Source organism: Paramisgurnus dabryanus, chromosome 7 (assembly GCF_030506205.2).
Source record: "Paramisgurnus dabryanus chromosome 7, PD_genome_1.1, whole genome shotgun sequence".
Classification (NCBI taxonomy): Eukaryota; Metazoa; Chordata; class Actinopteri; order Cypriniformes; family Cobitidae; genus Paramisgurnus; species Paramisgurnus dabryanus.
In genome coordinates, this window is record NC_133343.1 from 48,096,624 (window position 1) to 48,103,104 (window position 6,481).

Sequence of the window (6,481 nt, forward strand, 5' to 3'; positions counted from 1 at the left end):
CTGGGTAGCTACGATGTTTTCCCTAATAGCCGAAATTTTGTTAGAAAAGAAGTTCATGAAGTCGTTACTATTGTGTTGAAGTTTACTATTGGTTTCTGTTTGTTCTTTGTTTCTAGTCAGTTTCGCAACTGTGCTAAAGAGGAAACGAGGGTTATTATGATTCTCATTTATAAGCTTGCTAAGATATGTAGATCTGGCGGTTTTAATAGCCTGTCTGTAGTGTTGAACACTCTCTTTCCATGCTGAATGCCATACCTCTAACTTTGTGTTTCGGTAGTTTCTTTCCATTTTTCTAGCTGCCTTTTTAAGGGCTGCTGTGTGATGGTCATACCATGGAGCTGGCGGTTTTTCTTTGAATCTCTTTTTTCGAATGGGAGCAACGGCATCCAATGTGTTAGAACAGACATTGTTTAGGTTTTCTATTTCAATATCTAGATCGTCACAGTTATCTGCTACATGTTTCATTTGGGACAGGTCTGGAAGAGTGCTAATAAAGCTATCTTTAGTGGTGGAAATTATTGTTCTGGCTAGTCGGTAGCATGTTGTAGATTGAGTGATCCTATCTAGAAGTACAGTGTATGACACAAGGTAATGGTCAGAAACTGCATCACTCTGAGGTGATATTTCGACGTCATTAATATTGAGTCCGAGTGACAGAATTAAGTCTAATGTGTGATTACGAGTATGCGTTGGCCCTGTCACGTTTTGTCTAATATTGAGAGAATTTAGAACATCTATAAACGCACGTCCTAATGCGTCTTTTGGGTTGTCCACATGGACATTAAAATCACCAACAATAAGAGCTTTATCTACAGTGACTACAAGCTCAGATAGGAAATCTGCTATTTCTTTAAGGAAATCTGCATGGTGGCCCGGTGGTCTATAGATTGTCGCTAAAGCAAAAGAAAGCGGTTTGTGGTTACGATCAGTTATTTCCATATTTAACAACATTACTTCAAATGATTTAAATTTTAGCTCAGATTTTTGGTTTACTTTAAAAATTGTGTTGTATATTGTAGCTACACCACCCCCTCTCCCCTTTAATCGAGGTTCGTGTTTATAATAATAGTCTTGTGGGGTGGATTCATTTAAACTAATGTAGTCGTCTGCTTTAAGCCAGGTTTCTGTTAAACAGAGTACATCTAAGTTTTGGTCTGTAATGATTTCATTGACAATAGGTTCTTTATTGGTAAGCGATCTAATGTTAAGAAGGCCGAATTTTAAGATTCGAGATTCATCTGTTAATGTATTGTTTTCTAATTTTATTTGAATCAGATTTGTACCAGATGTAACAAGCGGTGCCCTGTATTTATTTGTTCGGGGAATAGATACAGTTGAAATGTGCTGATATTTCGGTAAGATTGACTCGAAGTGCTGGGATATAAGTGGTCTTGACATATCACGGCAGCTAACAGATGGACGGTTAAGCCGATCCGTCTGTTTCCTGACCTGGGCCCTGGATAGTCAGACTATATCAGAATTAGGACTATTGATCAGATTTTTTGTGAGTATAGCACTTCCTTCCGATGACGGATGAAGGCTATCTCGGGTTAAGAGAAATGGTCTTCCCCAGAAATGCTTCCAATTGTCTATAAACCCTACGTTATGCTGAGGGCACCACTTTGACATCCATCCATTGAGAGACACTAATCTACTATGTGTTTCATCTCCCCGGTAGGCGGGGAGGGGACCAGAGCATATTACATTGTCTGACATTGTTTTTGCAATTTCACACATCTCCTTAATATTATCTTTGGTGATTTCCGACTGGCGGAGCCTAGTGTCATTCGTGCCGGCGTGAATAACAATCTTAGAAAACTTCCGCTTAGCATTAGCCAGCACTTTAAGTTTGGATCTAATGTCAGACGTTCTGGCTCCCGGTATACAGTCGACTATGGTGTTTGGTGCCTCAATGTTAGTGTTCCTGAGTATAGAATCTCCAATGACCAGGGCACTTTTAAAAGGTGTTTCAGCTGGTATACTCCTTAGGGGATCGAATCTGTTAGAAATTGTCGTTACGTTATGGGTCTTAGAAGGACGCCTTATATGACTATGCCGCCTAACAGTCACCCAGTTTGACCGCCGACTTGACTCTGATGACGGAACCGAGCCATGTGTATTTTGATAAACACTATGCGCGCTCGATACAGTATTTGTAATATTTATATTAGCATCTGATGTCGGAACCGAGCCATTAGTCTTTTCGCTCGATAGATTATTTGCGACAGTAACATTAGCGGTTTTGCTATCCTCAACTAGCGTTCGGATGCGCGATTCTAGTTCAGCAACCTTCTCAGTTAACCTTAATACTTCAATACACTTAGTGCATGTAAACCCCTCTATGCTAACAGCAGAAGCTAAACTATACATGTGACAAGTAGTACATGTTACAATAACAAGCGGAGTCTTACCGCTTTCATGCTGGGCGATGGCGTCTTCGTTTACCCGAACGCGGTCCCCGGAGCTGCATTGCGTGGGGTGTTCGGTTGTCTGGGGCCAGGGTGATGTTTGGCTTGCCGAATCTGCGAAGGCCGGGCAGCGGTTCCTCCACAGCTTCCCGATCGCTTTCATGTCGTTCACGGTCCGTGAAGCTGCATCGCGTGGAATGCATGTTTGTTGCTCGCTTGTGGACGTCGGAAGGCAGGGTGAAGTGGGCGCTGTACCTCGCCTTGGATCTGCTAAAACGGGAAACAACTCCTCCACAGCTTCCCGCTCAGGTGAGGATAGGTCAGAAAAGCATATATCAGATGAATCCGCCATTAGATCGGAAAATGCTAGCTTTAGCCTCCACCGTGTGGATGCTAGCGGGCTATATGCTAACACTGGGTGTTTATTAGTGATAAATAGTTTCACGTGGTAGTACTGCTCAATAATCGTCACGGTAAAGTATTCCTATGTAAAACTAATAAGTTATATTATATAAATAGGAATAAGATGGTAAAAAAAAGCTTTTAGATGATGAACTCGACGGAGCTACGATGCACGATCTGTTCAGCATGACGTCACAAACCGGATGTCCTGTCTCTGCCAAATGGCAACGACCTAGCAACCTCTCAAAGACACTAGCAAGCCCAGTGTCTGTCTTAACACCTCTTGTTTTAAATACATTTTAAAAACTTATACTCGTCGAAAAACATTCGTTTTTTAATGTTTAGTTTGATGAACTCCTAAATATGAGACGCAGAGCACCTAGCCCGTTCGGCTAAATAACATGCACAAGCATATCCAGCACACAACAGCGCAACATCCATACAATGAAAAGCTATCCAAAATTTACATACTTAAATTAGATCAGAATTTACGTTTATAATAAATACAATTTTTTAAATAAAATAAGGTCAGAAGTAACAAAGTGCAGAACAAATATGCAAAATGCCTCCAGTGCACGGAAACCAAACACAAGCCAAATAGTTAAATCAGATAACCCAAAGTGATTTATAAATAAAAAATATAGAAATTATTAAAAGAACGAAAGGCATAATATAATTTGCCAGCTTTGTCTTTTAAATGTAGAAACAAAGAGGCAAGGGTTTATTAACATAGAAACCTCTTATGCACGTGTAGCCCGGACACAGGGGTTGTTGGATTTATAAACGCATTTTAAAAATATTTATTGAAAGCTGCTACTTCACATATTATTTGCAGCATTATCATAATATGCAGTATATTAATATATTGTGAGAAAGCTGTTATATGTGAAATCAGATAATTTGTGCACCCATATACGGCCAAAATTGAATGATCCTCATTTCATAACACATCTCTGACGATTCGACTGTGAGATTGGTAGTCGAATCAGGCTTCTCCTATCGATGCATCGAATCTTCGACTATTCGGGGTCACCCCTAGTCACAAGATCCCTCAAAATCATTGTAATATGCTGATTTGGAGAACATGAACTCCTCTTATTATTTTAAGCAAAATTATAAAGAACTATAATTTTTATAGTTTTGCAATACATATATATTACAGTATTGTTAAAGCATGCTTTTAAGATATTTAAAAGTATAAATTGTAAAGTCGTTTCATAGAACACTTTGAAAGGAGTTTGTCTTAAATGCTTCTCTATTATAGCTGTCCTAGTTATCTGTATCAGATGTTTCTTTTGTCATGTTCATCAAAAAGCCAATATACCTACAATGAAATCTTTCTTTTCTTTCCTAGAGAGTTCAACCTTTCTGTCTTGAGATATTCACACCTTTCAGATTCCCAACTTTATGATATTGTTCAGAATTTGGTTGGAGAAAATTAGGAGATTGGGTCAAATGCTGTTCGGTCCAGGCTTGCAGCTATAAATATTCGAGTGCCGCGAAGGAGACTTGGACTGTATGGTTAGAGTAAATGTCACGGCTAGTCATGACGGTAAATACTTTTACCTACTTAGGTCCCAAGCTTGGGAATGTTTTGCCCAACAATGTTCAATTTAAGTCTAAATTAAAGACATATCTCTTTAACAAAGGATTCACATAATTCGCCTATTAAATATACGTATGCCGCAATAGTTAGCTTGTCTGGAACAGAGCACACTTTCATCCATTATACTGTATGACACTTGCATTATATGTGATGACTTATGCTAATAGGATTTTGTTTCTCTTTCCTTGTCTCGTCCTCGAACCCAAGGACACTGAGACTAACAGACCCAGTTCCTGCTGCCATGAAGCTCATCACACCATGATCTACTGGCCTCCCATCATCGTGATGCCCTGCCAATGTCTGACCAGCGACCACCTGCTGCTTCCCTTTATTACTAAATTTTTTAATTCTTAATAAATCGTATAGTATAGTTTTTTATTGGATCGCGTAATTCTGCTCAGTGACAACCAACCACTTACTTTAACTTTAAATTTAAATGATTTAAACCTTTAACAATAATTCCCATACATTTTAAGAATATAGAAGGCCTATTCAATATATAGTATATATTTTCTAGGATCAGCTAGGTTTGGGTCTCTCTCAAGAGTTTTCTTTCTCCCAATGACTTTTTCCCCTATAAGGGTTTTTTCCTAGGAGTTTTTTAAACCCCTTGGGGTCGGCAGACATTAGCTTAACTTAAAGAGTTACGTTACATTATTACTCCGCTCACTAGTACGGTTTAATCTGAGCCGCTATAATTTACCTATAATTTTTCTCTTGTTTTTATTAAACAAGTAACCCAACTGGAGCTGCACGGAGAGCGTTGGCCCAAAGACTGCACCGAGGAACCTACCGTGTTTCAGGTCCCAACTCATTGTGGCACAGTGATGGAAACTACTTAATCTTAACATGTTTACAAATTTGAATGTTTTCTTAAGTCCCTGTAAAGTCAATTTTAAAAAATAGTTTCTGAACACATTATAAATGTTTAAAAAATGTATTCCAGAAATACACAACAAAGACTGTAAACTACGTAGTTCTGAATTGCAGAGTAAAGATTGTGTATTTCTGAGTTCAGGATATTTTAGATGGTCCTAAAATGGTTGCTCGATAATGCACTTGAGCCACCCAGCGTGGCCCCGCCCCTAACACAATTGTGACCATCCATTCAGGTTGTAGTGGTATTTGAAAGTTGAGAAACAGTAAGTGGGTGTTGTTTCAGCTTTGACGGCAGACATACCACCACCGTTTGAGAGCACAAAATACTGCCTATTTTTCCAAGATTTTGATAACTTAGTTTAATTACTTGGTGTTTTGCATGCAAATTTGGTTGGTTGGTTAATAACACATTTTTCCAAATACATACTTTCAGATATCTCAGTGCAAGTTATTTTCAGTTAAGACAGCTGAAACATTCATTTTAGTTTTGCCTTAAGCCTTATCTGTCAAACTGGGCATTGGTGTTCTACATGCTAATGTTTGATTGTTTGGTTTTTAAATCTTATGTCACACCCTTCTTGATGTTCTAAATGTGAATATATATGTATGCTTATGTGTGCTGCAGTGCATCATTTTAAATCGGCAGTTACAAACTAAATAAACTAAGTTCAGATGACAATAAAGAAAGTGTACAAAACTGTCTGTATTCATTTTCAAGACATTTAATTTTCCCAAAGAAAAACAGTTTTTCTACTGATAACATATATACATTATAAATTTATATATAAATATTTTAACATTTAAACACAATCATAGTACTACCATGTAGTGGCTTATTTTTATTAATATATACCTGCACCCTTTACAACATTATGCAGTTGTTGTACAGACGGTATTGGTCAAACTGAAAGAGTGCTTATAGTACAAACAATAGGACTAGCAGATAACGCTTCATTACCAGTGAAGCACTTTATTTCCACTTTAGACATAATTCTTTTTTGCATTGAAAATGTATTTCTCTAATCTGATCTGTGATAGTAAAAAGAGAGAAGCTTGCCCACCACAAGCCACTGAAATGGTTAAAAATCCATGTGTCTTTCTAACAAGTACAGGGTGGCTCTTACATGTCACTGACTGATGTTATATTTCTGATTAATGTTATCTCCAAGTGCACATACACCAAATG

The 6,481-nt window shown here is 38.1% G+C and overlaps 1 long non-coding RNA gene across 1 annotated transcript in view; it reads left to right on the top strand.

Annotated features, from left to right (window-relative positions):
* LOC141282430 (uncharacterized) overlaps positions 1 to 4,821 on the top strand; it is a 71,810-nt gene extending 66,989 nt beyond the window's left edge. The window contains exons 3-4 of the long non-coding RNA XR_012337089.1: positions 4,165 to 4,331; positions 4,624 to 4,821. This is a non-coding gene — a long non-coding RNA (uncharacterized lncRNA). The remainder of the gene's footprint in view (positions 1 to 4,164; positions 4,332 to 4,623) is intronic.
* The last annotated feature ends 1,660 nt before the right edge of the window (positions 4,822 to 6,481 follow it).